The following is a 19,651-nucleotide window of genomic DNA, read 5'->3' as shown; positions in this document are numbered from 1 at the left end:
ACAACCAGGTTGTATTCTCTTTTTTCTGCATGACAGATTACAGTTAGCTCATGAAACCTGCATTTTATTTTATTTAGCAAAACTGCAAAGGTGATCAATGTGCCATTTTGAAATTCCAGCATTTATGAGGAAAATCTTGTTACAGACAGCCTAGAAAAGAATCTTAAATTACTGTCAGTCTAGAACTGACACCCTTGCAAAGGTCACCAAACCTTGCAGCATCAGAATCCATTTTTTTAAAAAAAACAAAAAAAAGCCAAGATGCATGCATAGTTAAGACAACTATAAAACCTGAATCTAAATAAGCCCAGCTCTCAAATATTTTGGCTCCGATTTTGTATTTGTATTTTGCATTTCTACTCCAGGCCAAAGTTTTTCTCCATGAGCAAGACCACACAGCAGCTGATAGTGATAGGATCACATAGTACTCAGCTACAATGCTTATATGAGAAAAATATGGCAGCTTTTGCAGATCTCTAGTCATGTTGTGTAGTTTTAATGACAAAAATATTGTGGTGTCTTGGAAATTAAAAAAAAATACAATGTAGCACAAACATTCATAAACTGCATGTCACTTCCTCAACTTTGTCTTGACAGAAGAAATTATGCAACTAGTTCCATGTACTGTATTTTGGGCCACGAGTGAGAAAGAGAATAGTAAAAAGATCAGAGGAAAATAAGACATAGGAGGTATGTAAGAAATACCGGTAGTTATTGCAATATAATTGGGCATTCTTGAAAAGTCATTTTGATTTATTTAACACATGCAGCTAGTACACTATAAACCAATTCCTAGTTATATTTAACATAAAACATTTTCCAATAGCTGGTAGCACTTGGCTGACCTTGTATGCATGGTATGAGAAGTATAACGGAGTCAGGGCTGGTTAATATTTGTAAGAGATAGCATAGGAATCCTGGGACTGAAGTTACTAAAAAAAAAATTTAAGGAAAAAGGCAGTGGAAAATCAGTATGAACTTCATCCTTAGCTATGCATCCTCACTAAATGACTGGACTAAGCACTGTCTCTCAGCTCACTCTTATCATACACTCTATTTTATGGTGGTGAAAAAAATGGCCGCATGCTATAAATGCCATTTGGAGCTGCAGGAAGGAAGATGGGATAAAAATTAGTCAAACAAACTTACCAAGAAAGCACTTGGGCATGTTGAGGAGGTAAAGCACACTCACTTTTTCACCCACATTACATTTTACTGATATGACTCTAAGTACCTAATATTCCCAATTACTGCACATTATCTGCATGAAAACTTGCTATATTCAGCCTCTCTCTGTAGTTCTCTTGATGCAGCCTAAAACTGCATTTACCACTTTTGCATATAACTGTGATAGCACATAACACAAAGGACAAAAAAAATATAAGTTAAATATAACAAAATGAATCAACAATAAAAATAGCTTTAACAGAGGCAACTTTTATCAAATAAACTGGGGCTGAATTTTTATTGAAAGAATACAGTTTACAACAAACTAACAAGGTTGTGCTTATTTGTGTCTAAGGATGGCAACTGGTTCCAAGTGCAAGTACTGCAAAAGCCTATTGTCTGGTCTACCTTCTATGTACTTCCCAAAAGGGATGAAGTTCTTAAATCCCTCTAAAAATAACCAGATCCATATTTGTCTAATGTTTTTCTGAAATCAAGCAATATATATGTATATATATATATGCTAACTTCTGCTAATTAACATTTTAAAGATGTTTACAGATCAATCTGCATATGATCTGCTTTGGAATCTTCCCTGATATTGATATCTTACTGATTTATAGTTCCCTGGATCCTTCTTTTGTTTGCGCTCTTCCAATCACTTAACACTTCACCAGAACATAGTAAGTAGGCTGATATAGCAACTCTTACTCCCACCTAAAATAGATTTTGCTGTATGTTGGCTGTGATTTCAAGAAGTTTCATTTCAAAATATTTGGATGGCACACCATTGGGAAGGATGATATAGATTGTTTAAGCCAAATGCAAAACTTTGGTCATGTGGTTTTAAAAGGTAAAGGTAAAGGTTCCCCCGCACATGCGTGCTAGTCGTTTCCAACTCTAGGGGCTGGTGCTCATCTCCATTTCAAAGCCGAAGAGCCAGCGCTTGTCTGAGGCCGACTCCGTGGTCATGTGGCCGGCATGACTAGACGCCAAAGGTGCACGGAACGCTGTTACCTTCCCACCGTAGTGGTCCCTATTTTTCTACTTGCCTTTTTACGTGCTTTCGAACTGCTAGGTTGGCAGAAGCTGGGACGAGTAACAGGTGCTCACTCTGTTACGCGGCACTTGGGATTCGACCCGCCAAACTGCCAACCATCTGATCGTCAAGCTCAGCGTCCTAACCCACTGAGCCATCCTAATTAAAGATCAACTATCTGCAGTACTCCCGATCTTATTCTACTGGGAGAAGGATGCCTAAAGCAGCATTTCTTATTTTGTTTACTGGATGGAGCACTAATTTTTCTCTTACTCTGCAACCACAAACTATTTATTTTATGTTTACTCATATCAGGGAAATATGATTAAAAGAAGGCAGAAAGTTAGTTTACATTACTTAGGGGTTAATTTCAAAATAGAAGTTAAAATAACCTAAACTACAATGGGAAGAGTATATGTCAGATAAAATAAGGTTAATAGCAAATGCAATTTTTATTTGTGCAATTAAACCGTGTAATTAGAGTATTAGAAAAGCTAACGAGCAAATCAATGATCTGCACTAGCTTCATTTACCATTCCATATGGCCATAAACCTTTCAGATTTATAATCTTCACTATGATTATTATTTTAAGAGGATCACAAGACTCCTCAAATGTTAAAAGTAGGCCTGTTTAGAGGAAATATGCTAGTCCCTTTGTTTCCGGTTACCCTAATACACAAGAATCCTTATGAAAAATCCAGCTGCCCTGAACTTTATTAAACTGCAAACAAGAACATTTGACATGCTATTGAAACTTCTCTGGTGTCTCACCTCTTTTCTTCCTTTCAGAATTTCCCACAGTATTTATTCATACTCGGAACTAACATAGACACTTATAACTTTCTCTGCCTATATACATATTCTGCAAGTCTCCACTGATAGGTCTTAAGGGATAATAAAGAGATGGAGTAACACTGGATTATCCTTCAACAATATTGCCTTCTGTCCCTGTGCAGAACAGTATTTCCACATTTATCCAATAAGTTGTTTCCCTCCTCTTAAATCTTTCCTCAGTAGCTTTCCTGACTCTAGTCTGATTTATCTATTCTGGATTTATTTCTACTAGAATAGTTCATTCACTTCATAATCAAATCCAGATCTTTCCTACTGTCATTCTCTGCTTAGTTTAAAAATCTACCTGGCAGGCACCCTGTTTCAGTTCTCCATTCTGTAGAATGTCTAGCACACGCTGTTGATGAATTACTAATAATAACTTAACCTTGAACAGCACAAGCAACAGACAGATGGTTGACTGTAAAAATAAAATATTTTTTAACATGCATTTTAACATCAGATTTCTGTATTACTCATGCTGGAAAGAAAAGTACTAACTTAGCCAGAGTTTATAAAGCACAGCAATTTAGAAGAAGAAATGTATTCCAAATCACACCTAGGTGGATTTTTTGGAATATTACTGCTGCAATCTATATGCCTTTCTGGCACTGTACAACAGTAGATCAAACTTCACCTTATCTCCTATTACAAGAGTACTTCACTGAACTTCTGAAATCAAAGCATAAAATGCTACCTGAGTAGATCTCAGAAAGGGTTTAATTTTGCTTAATCTAATGCCTTATTCCTACCTAATTTACAATTAACATTCCTTTGGAATAGGGTGAGGGGTTGTATTCCTTTTGAATACAAATAGGTAAATCCTTGTTTGCCAAACCATTCTGCTGTATATTTATTAGACATTTATTCCCTAAATAATTTTATAAATCATTCTGCTTATAGAGTTGGGGAGTGAATCCTAAAATGCTGTATCCAAAAGCATCAGAAGGAAATCTCCTCCATCTGCAGTTTTTCTGCATCCCATTCTCCCACAAAAGTTCTGTCTTAAGAGCCACTGGGGATCTTCTGAAAGAAATAAATAATAGAATAGAGGACAATACACACCTATTAACTTCACTAGGGCCTGGAGGAACATTGTCCATGGGCCTGCGATGGGTCGGACACAACTTCGCAACTAACAATAACAAAGGTTGCAAATCTCTAGCACTTAACCAAAAGTAAGCCTTATAGCGGGTGTGTGAAACTGCCAGCCCGCGAGCTGGATGCGTCATGCCAAAACTGCATCCATCCCAGCTCCAACAATGGGGAAAAAGTCACAATATGTCGTGACACATCACATGACACCCCTGACTTATAGCAATAGCATTTAGGCTTATATACAACCTCATAACGCTTTGCAGCACTCTCTGGGCAGTTTACAATGTAAGCATTATTTACATATTGTCCCAAACAATCTGGAAGAATGGAAGGTTGAATCAACCTTGAGTCCCATCAAGATTGAACTTCAGGCTATGGTCAGAGTTTGCCTGCAATATTGAACTGTAACCATTGCGCCACCAGGACTCCTTAATGAACTCAACAGGAATGTATTCTGGGCAGATACAGTATGTATGTTCCATCTTCCTACACCTCACTCCATATAATTCAGGAATATCCTCAGCCTCCAGAAGGGGTTTCATTGAAAACAGATGATGCAATAGGAAGGGCAGAACTGCAAACATTCTTTCTGTGAATCATTAAATTAACCTTTTTAGGATCTGTAACTGTCTTTTCTGTCTTCTTTAAATTTAAATTTTATCTGAAGCATTCACAACAGCTGAGTTGGTAAATTCAAACCCCACTTTTGAAAGGATTCACTTGATGTTAATTGCTCTATGCTGCTAGTAAAGCTGTTGTGACTAACTGCAATATAAACAAGGGAACAATAGCTATAAAAGTAATACAGAAAAAAGATCCAGAAATGGGATACAGAATACTAAGCAGTTTTTGAATGACTGCATATGTAAAAAAAGTATGCTCCACTTTATGACTTGCATTTCATATAGCAATACTGTTTCCAAAACAAATATGAGAAGTATGGGACATTAAATAGAAATGTCTTGGCATTCCTTTCTCTATATTTCTTTTGCTAATCTACTGGGCTTTTCTCAGTTTGTTTATGCTTTGAAATTAATTCCATATTTCCTCCCTTAAAAACTATTTGCTATATATTTAAAATGAGGTGTGTTAAAAATACAATATATTTAGTCCCAGCTATAACACTGGGTTAAGGGACGCGGTGGCTCAGTGGGTTAGGACGCTGAGCTTGTCGATCAGAAGGTCGGCAGTTTGGCGGGTCGAATCCTGAGTGCTGCGTAACAGAGTGAGCGCCTGTTACTCGTCCCAGCTTCTGCCAACCTAGCAGTTCGAAAGCACGTAAAAATGCAAGTAGAAAAATAGGGACCACTCCGGTGGGAAGGTAACAGCGTTCCGTGCGCCTTTGGTGTCTAGTCATGCTGGCCACATGACCACGGAGATGTCCTCGGACAAGCGCTGGCTCTTCGGCTTTGAAACGGAGATGAGCACCGGCCCCTAGAGTCGGAAACGACTAGCACGCATGTGCGGGGGAACCTTTACCTTTTTACCTTTACCTTATAACACTGGGTTATAGAGTTCAAAGTTTTCAAACAAAATCTCCTTCATTTCTTTCAAAATTTATTCTCCTAAATAAATTTATGACTGTTACCCAACCCTACCATGAATAGGGAAAGCATCCCTCCCTCCCAGAGTACCCAATAAGAAAAAAAAAATAATCATCTCTGATTATAGCAATAGCAATAGCACTTATATACTGCTCCATAGTGCTTTACAGCACTCTCTGAGAGATTTACAATGCCAGCATATTGCCCCCAATGATCTGGGTCCTTATTTACCATGCTTGGAAGGATGGAAGGCTAAGTCAACCTCAAGCCCTGTCAGGATTGAATTCCAGGCTGTGGGCCTAGGCATTTATGAACATTTTGCTGTTTTTACTTATAACATTTAAAAGTGCCTAGGCATATGAAGAGTATACTATACCCATTAGTCTAATTTATTTTCTGCCAGGGCTTTGGGAGTGACTGATGTACTCACATGCTAAATCCTATAAATCAGATATTAAATGTACTTTTAACTCAAGCATACCTGCAGATTATTACAAGAGCAGGAACAGTGTTAATGAAAGCAGAAGCAGAAACTTCAAAACATTTGTTCTGATTCTGCTGGTCAAGTTTGTGGATGAATAACTAGGCAATCGACCTGTTACTCTGATATTTCCTTCTCTAAAAATAAATTATCAGTGAAGAAAATATTAGTAAATTTCCACTCTAAATTCAGAAACTGAAAACAATATACCTCACATTTTAATAACAAGAATAGAGACAGAGTGTATTTATTTTATTACTAGCTGCTACAACCATATGACTCAGTTTTGTACATAGCATAAAACACCATAGTATAATTATAACAGGTCTAACTGGAGGAACTATATAAACATTCCTGTCAGATTCACAACTAATTGAAACAGTTTTCCACAGAACTCCATCTTAACTTGCTTCTGGAAGGCCAATAATAGGGCCTAATTTAACTTAGCAGAGACAGCCATTCTAGGGTAAGGGGACCATCATGGAAAAACACCTCCTCTTGATCTCTGCCCTGATGTCATTGTGGAAAAGAACACACACATTCCCCTCCATTTTTTTAGATGTATCTACTGATTCTACCTAAAGACAGTCCCAAACATACCTTGGCACCAAGTCAAAAGGAGCACTTTTACATTCAGAAAGTATCTGCAGCCAATGCACCAGCATAAGTGGTTATGGCAGATAACACCACTTTAATATACAGAATACATTTGGACCAGTTGCATCCAACCTCATGCAGACAGCATTACAGTAGTCTATCCAAGTAAGGAAGAGAGGGTGAGTTACTATTGCAAGGTCTTTCAATTCAAGGTGTAGTTATAATGAGTATTCAGTTGGGCAAATGCCCTTCTAGCTACCAGCAATAGCAAATCAGGATACCAAAGCTACGGACCTGCTCCTTCAGATTCAACGTCACTTCTTGTGAAACACCAGAGCCTTGCTGGATGAACTGCAATTCTCTCTTGTTTTGGTTCAACTTCAGCCCATTTCTTTCCATCCAGACCTCAAGGGCACCAAGCACCAGGCAGAATTTCATCTGCATTCTCAGTGCAGCCCACTGTTGGACAGGTGTCTGGAAGATTTGCCACTTTAATGGGAGCTGGAGGAAACAAATTAACTAACCTATTTTTGAAAAGTTGCAGGCCAATTATAGTAATAAGAACATTGATTCTATAATATATTTGGGAAATAGAAAGCTTATTTTTTCTGTTTTCAAATCATAGTTAATCTGTTAGGCAGAAAGTAGTGATGTTGCTGTACCTCGAGAAAAGGTCACCTTAAAATAGATATCTCTTGACAAGTAAATCCTTATGCCCCGGAAAACTAAGTATCACCATGCCTACACACACACACATACACACACAGAGAGAGAGAGAGGGGGGGGAGAGAGAGAGGGAGAGGAAGAGCGCTTGCCAAGTTTATTTGTAAATGCATAAACACTCCTACAGAAATAAATCAGATTATTTTAGATCCTGGATGTAATGGTTTTTACAGACTGCCCTCAACAAATGATCAAAATATGTTAAGCCAATTATAGTGCACGTGGAAAATTTCCTGCTCATCTAATTGAACAGCACCCAAACTCCTGTGTCCAGACATAAATCAAGGTTCACCAACTTTTCAGATGGACACACTACTCACACAAATTTAAAAAAATACAAAGGGTCTAAAAACTCTTGCCTATTACAATGCAGAGAACTTGAAAGATTTGGCTATCTAGAGATTTCAGCTACTATATTTTGTTTTTAAAAACTGTTTGGTTTTGCTATATGCACCTAATTGCTAATCTCCAGTTTAACTTACATCGTATTCCATCTACTCTGCAGGATGTTTGTGTGTGCAAGTATTTGTCTAAAATTAACAAAACCAGAGAGATATTTGCTCCAACAACAGAGACCTAGGTAAAGGTAAAGGTAAAGGTTCCCCCGCACATGCATGCTAGTCGTTTCCGACTCTAGGGGCCGGTGCTCATCTCCGTTTCAAAGCCAAAGAGCCAGCCCTTGTCCAAGGACATCTCCGTGGTCATGTGGCCGGCATGACTAGATGCCAAAGGCGCACGGAACGCTGTTACCTTCCCACCGTAGTGGTCCCTATTTTTCTACTTGCATTTTTATGTGCTTTCGAACTGCTAGGTTGGCAGAAGCTGGGACGAGTAACAGGCGCTCACTCTGCTACGCGGCACTCGGGATTCGACCCGCCAAACTGCCGACCTTCAGATCAACAAGCTCAGCGTCCTAACCCACTGAGCCACCATGTCCCGTACAGAGACCTAAGCACAGCACAAATCAAAATTACTCAACTAAGTAATTTTGCAACTGTTCCTGCTTACTTATATGAGTAACTTGGGTCATGTTATTATGCATAAAAAAGTTATCAAAATTTCCTAAACCAGGATGGACTGCTGATTCAGAATGGGGTGCCAGTTCCCCCCCTTTTGCCATTTTGTATACTAAAAGAACACACTTTTCAGCAGAAAACCAGTACAAGGCCCCACTTCAAACTGCCTGTCACTATCACATTTGTGCTCAAAACAAAGGATAGTTGTTCACCCTGACCCCAAGATTTCCTGAATTAATAGTCTTCTAAAATCCGAATTGGATTGGCTCCCTGACTGAGAAATCCTTATAAAGACATCAGGGCTGCCAAAAGGATCGATGGCAGGTTTAGCAAGTGGACTAAATTTTGGAAAAGCCGAGAGTTCAGTAAATTCGATAAGCACAGCTCTACGACAAAATGCCTCAACCACTGCCGTTGCCCACAAGGAGTTAGGCGGAATAACCTTGACCTTGACCTTCGACATTTTTTACAGCGCCTAAAACAGGGGTCGGCAACCTCGGCTCTTTTATGACTCGTGGACTTCAACTCCCAGAATTCCTGAGCCAGCATAGCTGGCTCAGGAATTCTGGGAGTTGAAGTCCACGAGTCATAAAAGAGCCGAGGTTGCCGACCCCTGGCCTAAAATATTTACTCCAGATAAAATGAGCTTTGTATTTGGAGCCCAAGGTTGGCGACATTCCCCTATTTTCAACTCAGTCCCAGGGTTCAGAGGTCCAGCCCCATTCACCCAAACCCACCAAGAACTCTCAGCATCCCAACTTAGCCCGGATTTCCAACAACTCGGCTCTATAGCAGCTGTGTCCACTGAGCTATTTTAACTTCAGCCGGCCGGCAACCCGGGGAGGTTCGATCCAACCCACCCCGAGCAGCTTCCTTTGTAGAAGCTTCTTCCGCCGCGGGTAGCAGCAGCCTCATTTTCTCCACAAACAGGGGTTTTTTCCCCCCCCCCTCCCGTGCCTACCTAGGAGTTCCTTCCTACTAAGCAACCTCCTCCCTCCCTCGCCGCCAACTCAACTCTTTCTTCCTTCCAACTTCAGGTTTTTCTGGGAATCCCCCGCCCCCACCTCCGGCTCCCCTATCAACCAGGAGCGCGCCTACTCCGCGCGGGAAGCCTTCCAAAGAGCCTCAGGGGTTGCAGCGGGGCGACCGGCGCAACGCTTCCGTTTCCTCGCCTCGGGCTCCGCAAAGCCAAGGTGATTCCAGACGGCCAGAGACCGGACGGCTGCTGCTCTTAGCCGTTTTTGGGGACGCCTGTCGAAGAAGGGTCCCATTCCGCCCCTCGCTTCCTTCCCTGCCCTTCCCTTCTTCCAGAAGCGCCAGTCAGCGCCTCCTTCGCCCGCCCGTCACTCACCTGCTCTTTTACCGAGCCGCCGGGCGCTTCAGCTCCCCGCGCCGCTGACAGCTCCCTTTTGTTTGCCCCTCCTTCCCCGGCCTCCGCAACGATTGCCGCCGCCGCCGCTGCTGCTGCTGCGCCCGAGTGCCACGTGAGTCAGACGGGCGGGCAAGCTGGGCCGCTCTGGAGATGGGCGGTCCTGGTGCGCAGCAGCAGCAGCAGGGAGGGAGAGAGAGAGAGAGGGAGGGGGGCAATGGCCAGGATCCAACCCGAAGGCGGGGTGCGTCAGGCCCCTGTGGGGCTGCCAGGGAGGCAAAAGAGCTCTTGTCACTCCTGCGACTCCCTGAGCAAGCCTTATTGGGCGTTCTCCTGGCTCAGCCAAGGCCTGGGCAGCTGAGGCCACCTGCGGCTGCAGCCAGAGCAAAATACTAAAACCACGTTCTTTTCTGGAGGGGAGAATGACGGTGGGCTTTCGTTGCTAAGTCACTGTAGCTTTGAAATGACGACTGGCCGAATCTGGATACGCAGATGGATTTCTTATCCCCATACTTTATGGCTGGGATTCCTACTAAAGGAAAATAAATAAAGGCTATTCTTTTATAAAAGGTACCAAATGTAACACCAGTGAATTGTATAAAATGTAACACTAAAATGTGGGGCTATCTGCAGTATTTCCTGCTTAGACAGAGAATTCACACTTGGTAATCAACAAAGTTCTTTTGAAATGTCAAAAAGGATACTCACCTCAAGAAGGTGAGTAAAACAAGATAGTGTAGTGACGGATGTAAGGAAGTTGTTACAATAAGTCTTTTGGATGTAAAAGTTCAAAGAGGATCTTTTAGAAATGTAAATGACTTCAAAGACTAACTTAAGTTTCTTAGGGGAGCATGTATCGAGAAAAGAAAGTATAAATGCCTAGTTTGAAACTTGCTCAGTGCGCTCTTTGAATTCAATCCAACTTGGGAAGGGTCTAAGAGGCCGTGTTTGCAAATGCTTTCTTTCTTCTTTATTTTCTTTATTATTTTCAATTTTCTTTTCAATAAATCTTTGCCTTTGTTAAGCAGACTTGTCTTTGAGTTGTGAGTATCAAATTTTGGGTTTTTAAATCTCACACTACCCTTTCTTTGCACATTGGATTCAGGAAATTGCTGTTTCAAGTCCACCGCTTACCTTCAAGTCAAAAAATTATTGAGAGCAAACCTTAACTATTGCACCAAAGTCATCTTAAAGTCCAAATCTTGATCTGCAACTCATATTTTGTGTGGTTGATTTTGCAGTTACGAATATGGGTTTGTTTGTGTTTTAATTTACGGGGTGTTCTTGTTTAATTTTTTAAAATTTTAATGTAATTGACTTTTACACTTATTTTTTGTGAGTTCTCTGAGGAATTTAGCGTTGGCTTGATATAGAAATAATAAATTAATTAAAGCTGGTACATTGGGGTAGGATAGGGTGAGAAAAGCTAGAGGAGGCTGCTCTGATGGATCTCTGCATAAAAGACAATTCCTTCAGGTCCTTCCTCCCCTTAACTGAGGGGAGGAAGAGAAAGGAAAATGCCTTTTACTGAACTTAGAAGTCAGCAACCTTTGGACTCTGGTCTGCTGACTGGACTTGTCTTACATTTTACTCTCTATATTATTTTTGTCCCTCTATTCTAAACTCAGCTAAATTTGGATCTGTACTCAAGTCACTGAGAACTGAAGTTAATTTCCTCCGTTTCATTAACCTTTCCCTCAATTATTTCATACTCCTTATGCTGACTTTATTTATTTCACTTGTCAATTTATATAGCCACCTAACTGACATATGACTCAGGATGGGTTACAAAGACAACAGTAACACATAAGTAACATAAAAAATAACACAACAAAACATATCACATTTGAGAATTTTAACCCCAAAGAAAATAATCAAGATGAGCACAACAGATTGCCTGGGTGGATGGGGAAGTAAAGTCAGGTCTTAAGAGCCTTGTCAAAGGCAGGTAAAGTCTAATTTATCCAGATCTTGGGAGGAACACCACTCCATAAGAGATGCCTGGTAACAGGAAAGGTATCTCCTGGGTCCTTTTAGGTGACACTATTTAAGCAACAGGACCCAAACATGCCTAATATAACACATCTTGTCAAACAGATAATCTGAGACAGAGTTTTCTGTAATTACTGGTCCTTCATTATAAGCATATGAGCATAACAGGCCGCAACCAGCACCCTAATTTGTACCTGGTAGTCAGTGCAGATCATGGAGCAGCGGTGTTACATGAGCACATAAAAGTACACACTTTTAGCTTTAGTTTTAGCTTTATAGTGGTTTTTGAGGGCAGCTCCGTGTAGAGCATATTGCAATAATCCAGATAGGAACAAGGCAAGCTTGACTTGTGACGTATGGCTACAACCATCTTCAAGTAGAAGTCATGAGTCCAGACAGACTTCAAAATTGTGTACCAGTTCTGTCAGGAATAATGTAGCCCCATTCAGAACCAAAGGTGCAAATTCCCTAAACTCAGATATAGTCCCCAAATCCAGAGCCACCCTGGTTTTCTAGGACTTAGCTTGAGCCTAATTTCCCCCATCCAGGTCCGCATTATACAGATACTATAACAGAATTTTGGTTTATAAAATTTGCGTGGAATGGTATGTATATTTATTTTGAAAGTTCATAGTAATTAGAATTTTGAAAGATGCTGAAGATTAGCTCATCTTCCACTATCTCTGATGTGAAGGCTCTCTGATAAAGAATTTTATTTTTTTTCCTCATGTACAAGAGAGAAAATAAACAAGTTTATTTCTTCAAGCAAGAATCTGTTTTACTGTAAATGTCAAGTACAATCAAACTTTCCAAAATGCCGAAAGGAAGATGGCATGTGCTTGAGCAGAAATAATAGCCTTTCAATCCTATAAGTTCTCATAGTAATGAGCATGAAAATTAATATATTGGCAACATAAGAATTAAATAATACTTAAAGCAAAGTTCATGTTATCCAGTGTATAATATGTGATGTTGAAGCTACAAATGCTATTTATTGACGTTGCAACTGTTTCCTCACTAAATTCAGCAAAGATACAATCCTGCTGACATCATGTTTACTTCTCTAAAGATAGAAAGCTGAAAAGCTGTAAAGTTATAAAGCTGAAGGGAGGCATAACAATGAATGCAAGATTTAATTATTTCCTCTCAACTCCTTTAATATTTGCCTGGAGGAGGTTGAATTTAATGCTTGTCAGTTCAAATAGACTACTATACTATTTCTCTTCCTTTTTTTGGATATATGGTAACATTAGTGATCTCTGATGCTCCTTAGTTACAATGCTGGATCTACTTGGAAAAGCCAACTAACTGGCTGCTACAAAGCTGTAAAAATAATTGTTACATAAATGGGACCACGGCTCAAAAGTTGATATAACTTGCATTGAAATGAAAATTACAACGGCGTTCACATCAAAATTTTCAGTCCTATATTGTGCTGCTTTCTTTTTCATCGGAGGATATTCAAGTAATAAAATTAGAGTATGATAGAGTATGGACCTGCGTAGCTAGTATTCTGAAAGGATTATAATTAGTCTAGTGTTTCTTGTACTTTCCCCTCTGGAGCTTTTCCTTTTAGGTTCTTTATTTTCAAATTCATAACCTATCATGCTTGAGATATTTTAATATCCAAATCCCTTCAGATATGGGGAACAAGTATTGTGGGGTGATTAAGAGAATAAGCTGTAGAGTAAATCTCAACTATAAAATTGTCACATGGCCTTTAATTTTCACCTCAGCTATAAACTAGTTAGTTGATCTTTTTAGTATTTATGGATTTATTATAGTTTCTTGAGAAAATATCTCCATAAGTAATATTAAACAATTACAACAATATTTTACTCTGTACGCCTGCAATGTTGTACCTGCTTACTTGAGAGTAACTTCTATTTAACTTGTTTTTGAATAAATAATGATAAGTTAGAGAAAGAAAAATGTAAATTGCAGCACCATGGTTCTTTCTGTCCGTGATAATTTCTCTTTTCAAATGTTTAATGCATACCTTTTGAATAAGAAGTTCATAAACATCTAGAAGTTAGTGAAATGATTAATGGAGCAGAATAAATATCCTTGAGGCTGATAGATTATAATCCAACTTTAGCCAACATATCATATCCAGATGTGTTGGGATTTCAATTTATTACACTTTCATGGCTAAACCAATGTTTTTTTTGTTATCACAATTTGCTACCTATTTTTTAATTCAAAAGGACAAGTTGATGATCTGAAGTTTATCCTAGGTAGCTTATCAAGACAGAAGTTCTTTTTGCCCTCGATGGCAGTATTCTTGTTCTCAGATTCAAAATTTAGGTATTTCTCCAGATTGAGGGCTTTGTAAAAAAGCAAGGAAGGCTCTGTACCATACATATACGCACTCAACATCATCTATATTGACTCTCCAATGTTGAAAAAGTTCAGCTGCCAATTGTGCCATCTTCCATACGCAAAAGGAAGGTGGGTGCATTTTGATTCAACATTTTGGAGACAAGATTTTTTCAACCAGTTTGATCTGTCATGCTATATACAAGTATATACAAAATTGTTTTCTATACATATATCAGAAAAAGTGCATGCTAATCTACTTGCATAATAAGCATTAAAAGAACTCCAGGACTCTTGCCCAGTAAACGTAAGGAATAAAATGCTATTTCTATCTGTAATCATTCTGGCTGTATTTACTCTTAAAATTTCTGACAAAAGACAAAAATGGGTATATCTTATGTGCGTTTTAGTGAACTTCTAAACTGAATACTGTGTATACAGTATATATTGCTGCAAAGTTTTGAGTAAACGCCTGTGTAATTCGTATATCATTTTCAAAAACCAATTCATCTAAAATCCTCAGTAGCCTTCTGTAAACTTGTGTTTTTCCCCCCTATGTTTCTTTATATGACATAAACATCCCTTTTTAAAAAAAAAAAACTATAGAGGGAATTTCCTAGCAGCAAAGTCCCTTGAGCAGCAAAGTCCCTTGAGCATTAATTATGCTGCTTGCCAGGATATACAGCATGGTTTGTTGGTCTTTGGAAGGAATAAGTATAGAAAAGAAAATATTCCTGCCATGACAGAACTGTAAATAAGAGATACATATAAAGGGAATGCTACTGTCAATATCCTTTCTACTCTATATTGAAGAAAACACTTAAGCCCTAATACCATATTGTTGAATAGCCAAATATAGAGTAGTAAAAGTGAACACATTGAGCACTTTCAACATGCTCTAGTTCTCTTAATAATTATCTTTTTCTTAAGTCCCAGACATTCATCTAGATTTCAGTCAAAATATATAATTCTACAATTTGGCTGAATTTACATCTGTCTGCAATTGTTTCAATTCTGTGAATTCCTCTTTCAGTTGCATGCTTATTGTAACCATAAGACTATAAAATCTTCCGCTGCTCATGCATCTTATTGAAAGACTTAAGTTTAAACCTAGGCCTGTGGTAGGAAACCTGTGGCACGCAGAGCCCTCTGTGGGCACGTGCGCCATCACCCCAGTCCTAGGCCTTCAGCTAGGTTTTATAAAACCTTTTCACTTTAGGCCTCTGCCATGTGCAAAAAAAAAAGGTTCAATCAATCAATTTCAACTTCTCACAGGGAAAAAAAAGATCTCGCAATGTTGGAATTGATTGAACTTTTTAGTCCCACCCAGTCTGCCATTACCACTGCAGCCACGCCCACCCAATGGGCCACACCCACCTGATGGGTCACATCCACCCAATGGGCCACGCTCACCTGGCACTCAATACATGGCTTTTGGGTTGCAGTTTGGGCAGTCTCCATGAGCAAGTTTTTTTTAACTTGATAGCAATGAATAAATTAAAAGCATGCTATTGTGCATGCCTGCAATTGTCACAATCCAGAAGATCATCATTTTTCAGTATGCAGCAAGATTTTTTTTCTACCTAGTGTTTTCCTGCAAATTCCTCAGAATTTTCTTTTTTCACATCAACCAACCTTTGATCCACTAGTTGTGACAGAAATTGTTCAACTGGCTTGTTGCCCAAGCCTGAAGTCATGAGCTGAGGAGAGTGGCAACACAAAAGTAACTAACCCAATAAGCAGGGAGAATGCCTGCTGTCTCTCATGTAGAAGATGGTGAAACGCAAATAGCAAAAGTGAAGAAATCTACTTGGCATGAAGTTTGGGAACAGTCAAATACAAGATCTGACACCTCAATTATCCAACAAGCCATTTAAAACCATTCTTTGGAAAAGTGGGAGGAATATCTTCTGAACTGACCTATTTTGCAAATCACCCATTTGGGGCAGGTAACTTTTTTTCACTACAGTATCTTGATAAGAATTCCAAACATACTAGGATAATTATCAGATGAAATTCAGTCCATTTAATCCAGCAGATTGCAAAACCAGGATTGACATATTTCTTTTAAGACTATACATGCATTACACATATGCCTTGAGAAAACAGAGCTTATTCTATCAGATTTTATGATCTCTATCCTGCATGACTGAATGTGTGCATAAATGCATTTTTAAAAGAAAAATGAAAAATAAGAGTTCTCTTACCAAAGCCAGTAACATCTTTCAAATAAAATTCAATTTAAAGTTTAAAGAAAATGAGTAAAATAAGAGATTATATAACCATTTTTGCAAAATATGGCTAAAGTACAATTGCTGCATCTTTCTCCTTTGGCTATGCTGGCTAGGAGCTAAAACAGTAATTTAATATTATCTGGGAGGCTATTAATTCCATACTTCCAAAAGGAATCCAGTAGCATGACTTGTCTCCTTCAAATTAGGTCCTGAAGAATTAGGAACAAAATCTTGTTCTATTAATAAAAATTCACTTGTGCAACAATTGAACACTGACCATAAAAACAATGGGAGGGAAAAAGCTGGTAATTTTTGGCTAACAGATTGCCAGTGTAATTCTTTATTCATCTAAAGCTGTACCTGTAAGAAATCCAAGATTCTCCTCCTCATCACCATCATTCATCCATGCAGTTCTTTTAAAAGTATTTTTATAAGATTCAAATTATAAATTTCCCTGTTTATTAATTCATCTGAAAATGTTAAATTCTAACAGAGTTTCAATCTGATTGCAGAGTCATTACATCTGTCAATAATGCTGGTGACCATACTCTTTGAGATAATCGTGTCATTCTGATGTTAGCAATCTTAGATATTATTGTTAAAAAATATGTATCTCCATACCTCTTTTTTCTAAATGAATCTAAGAAAGAATTCTGTTGGAATAGGGGAAAATGTATCTTGGATTTAGTGCAAACAGCAAGAATGGAGACTCGATGAATTATTTTTAAAAATTCTTTTTAATGAAGAAATAATTCCATTCCAAAATATAGACACACAATTAAATAGTTTAATCACTTCAAAATATGTCCCCAGTAGGCACGCACGCACACACAAAACAATACTTAACAGCAATACAAAAAACCCCATACAATAATAGTTCTGTTTACAATACCAATGGATAATGTAAAATTTGCAGTGTGTCTGTTCAGACTGGTGTGAAATAACAGTAGTTAAAAACATCAGACGGTTAGTAGCTTCAAGATGTCATTCTTCATACTTTTTGGTTCACAAATAAATTCCTGTCTTGTCATTCAAGGCTCTGGCACTGGATTGAACCAACCTAACTGCTGCAACCCGCAGTTGTGGTATTTACAAGATATATCTACAGCAATTCCAAGGAACTTATAAGAATGGAGGAAAGTGGCTAAAGTAAAAGGCAGACATCTGTGCTAAATAATGATGCAACATTGTTTCTCATGCATATAAGAAAATACATATTATCACAACAAAGGCCACACACCTTTTAATGCAGTTTTAAAGTTAACATTACTACTTACAGAGATTCTATCCTCTCTTTTCTTTCAACATTCAAGAATCCTCCTATTTTCACATTCTAATTCCTGCCTCTTAATGATCTTTCCATTAACAATCTACAAGGAGTTTTAGGCTATGGTAATTAGCCATGAAAAATGGCTATTTCAACCATTCCAGTAACTTTGAAGTTCACCATCCAAACATGTTTAGCAAACAAAAACTGTATGGGCTAAAACATTGGCCCATTTGAGACAAAACTCTCACTCAACTTTCTTTACATGCTTGCTTCATTGTGCATGGAAAGGTATGTCTGTAACACTAGCTTTGGGCCTGGATTCCTTGGGCATGCAAGTTGATGTATATCTGAATAAGGACATCCACATAATATCCTATTCCGTTAGGAATAGACAAAATGGACAAAATAGACAGAAACAGGTGATCTGATTAAGGCCTTTGTTAGTGAAGTTTTGTGCAAGCATATCTTTATTCAATTGTTATACTCACACATTGGTTCATGGCCCAGAAGGTTGAGTTGCTCTGTTAGATCATGACAGTTTTGTTTAGTTTAGTTTAGTTTAGTTTAGTTTATTTGATTTATATACCGCCCTTCTCCTTGGTGGGACTCAGGGCGGTTCACAGGGCATACATAAGAAACACTATACAAAAATTAAAAAGAATTAAATCCATGCCCAATTAAAAACAGAAGTACAGATTAAAAACAATTAAAAGCCCATAATCCCCCATCAGGCCAGACCAGCTAATTCGAACAGATGGGTCTTCAGGCCCCGACGGAAAGTTCGAAGGTCTGGTGCCATCCGGAGCTCCACCGGCAATTGATTCCATAAAGCCGGAGCCCCCACAGAGAAGGCCCTCCCCCTGGGGGCCACCAGTCGACATTCCCTGACTGGCGGCACCCTGAGGAGGCCCTCTCTGTGGGAACGCACAGGGCGGAGGGGAGTCGATGCCGGCAGCAGGTGGTCCCTGAGGTAACCCGGACCCATGCCATGTAGGGCCTTAAAGATCGTAACCAACACCTTGAACCTCACCCGAAAGACAACTGGTAACCAATGCAGCTCGCGGAGCAAAGGTGTAACATGGGAGTACCGGGAAACTCCCAAGACAACTCTCGCGGCCGCATTCTGTACCAGTTGGAGCCTCCGAGTGGTCTTCAAGGGAAGCCCCATGTAGAGAGCATTACAGTAGTCAAGGCGAGAGGTCACGAGCGCATGAGTGACTGTACACAGGGCATCCCGGTTCAGATAGGGCCGCAACTGGCGCACCAGGCGAACCTGGGCGAAAGCCCCCCTAGTCATGGCCACTATATGCTCTTCCAAAGTAAGCCGTGAATCTAGAAGGACTCCCAAGTTGCGAGCCCTATCCACGGGGGGTAAGAGCTCACCCCCCATAGAAAGAGATGGAACATTTGGAATGTCCCGGGATGCCGGAATGCACAGCCACTCAGTCTTGTCAGGGTTGAGCTGAAGTCTGTTCCTCCCCATCCAGACCCGAACCGCCTCCAGGCAACGGGACATCACGGCGAGGGCATCACTGGGGTGGTTTGGGGTCGAAAAGAAAAGTTGGGTATCATCGGCATACTGATGATACCCAACTCCAAAACCACGAATGATTTCACCCAGCGGTTTCATATAGATGTTGAACAGGAGAGGCGAGAGAACCGATCCCTGAGGAACTCCACAAACGAGCGACCTAGGGGCCGATCTCTGCCCCCCTGCCAACACCGACTCCGAGCGTCCCAGGAGATAGGAGGAGAACCACTGAAGAACTGTGCCTCCCACTCCCAATCCCCTGAGACGCCGCAGCAAGATACCATGGTCGATGGTATCGAAAGCCGCTGAGAGGTCTAATAGGACTAGGACAGAGGAATGTCCCCTATCCCGCGCCCTCCAGAGATCATTCACCAGAGCGACCAATGCCGTCTCCGTGCTGTACCCGGGCCTGAAACCCGATTGGTAGGGGTCCAGATAA

At 39.8% G+C, this 19,651-nt stretch overlaps 1 protein-coding gene across 2 annotated transcripts in view; it reads right to left on the bottom strand.

Moving 5' to 3' along the window:
- Positions 1-9,973, bottom strand: part of MAPRE2 (microtubule associated protein RP/EB family member 2) — a 64,574-nt gene extending 54,601 nt beyond the window's left edge. The window contains exon 1 of one of the 2 annotated variants that reach the window (XM_083360765.1): positions 9,849-9,973. The gene's annotated coding sequence lies outside the window, so the exon portion shown is untranslated. The remainder of the gene's footprint in view (positions 1-9,848) is intronic. The other variant, XM_083360766.1, reaches the window with a different exon arrangement.
- Between the last annotated feature and the right edge of the window lie 9,678 nt (positions 9,974-19,651).

This window comes from Vipera ursinii, assembly GCF_947247035.1.
Source record: "Vipera ursinii genome assembly, chromosome: 3".
NCBI lineage: Eukaryota > Metazoa > Chordata > Lepidosauria > Squamata > Viperidae > Vipera > Vipera ursinii.
The sequence above is the reverse complement of the archived record's forward strand: the minus strand, read 5'-3'. Positions and strand labels throughout refer to the sequence as shown.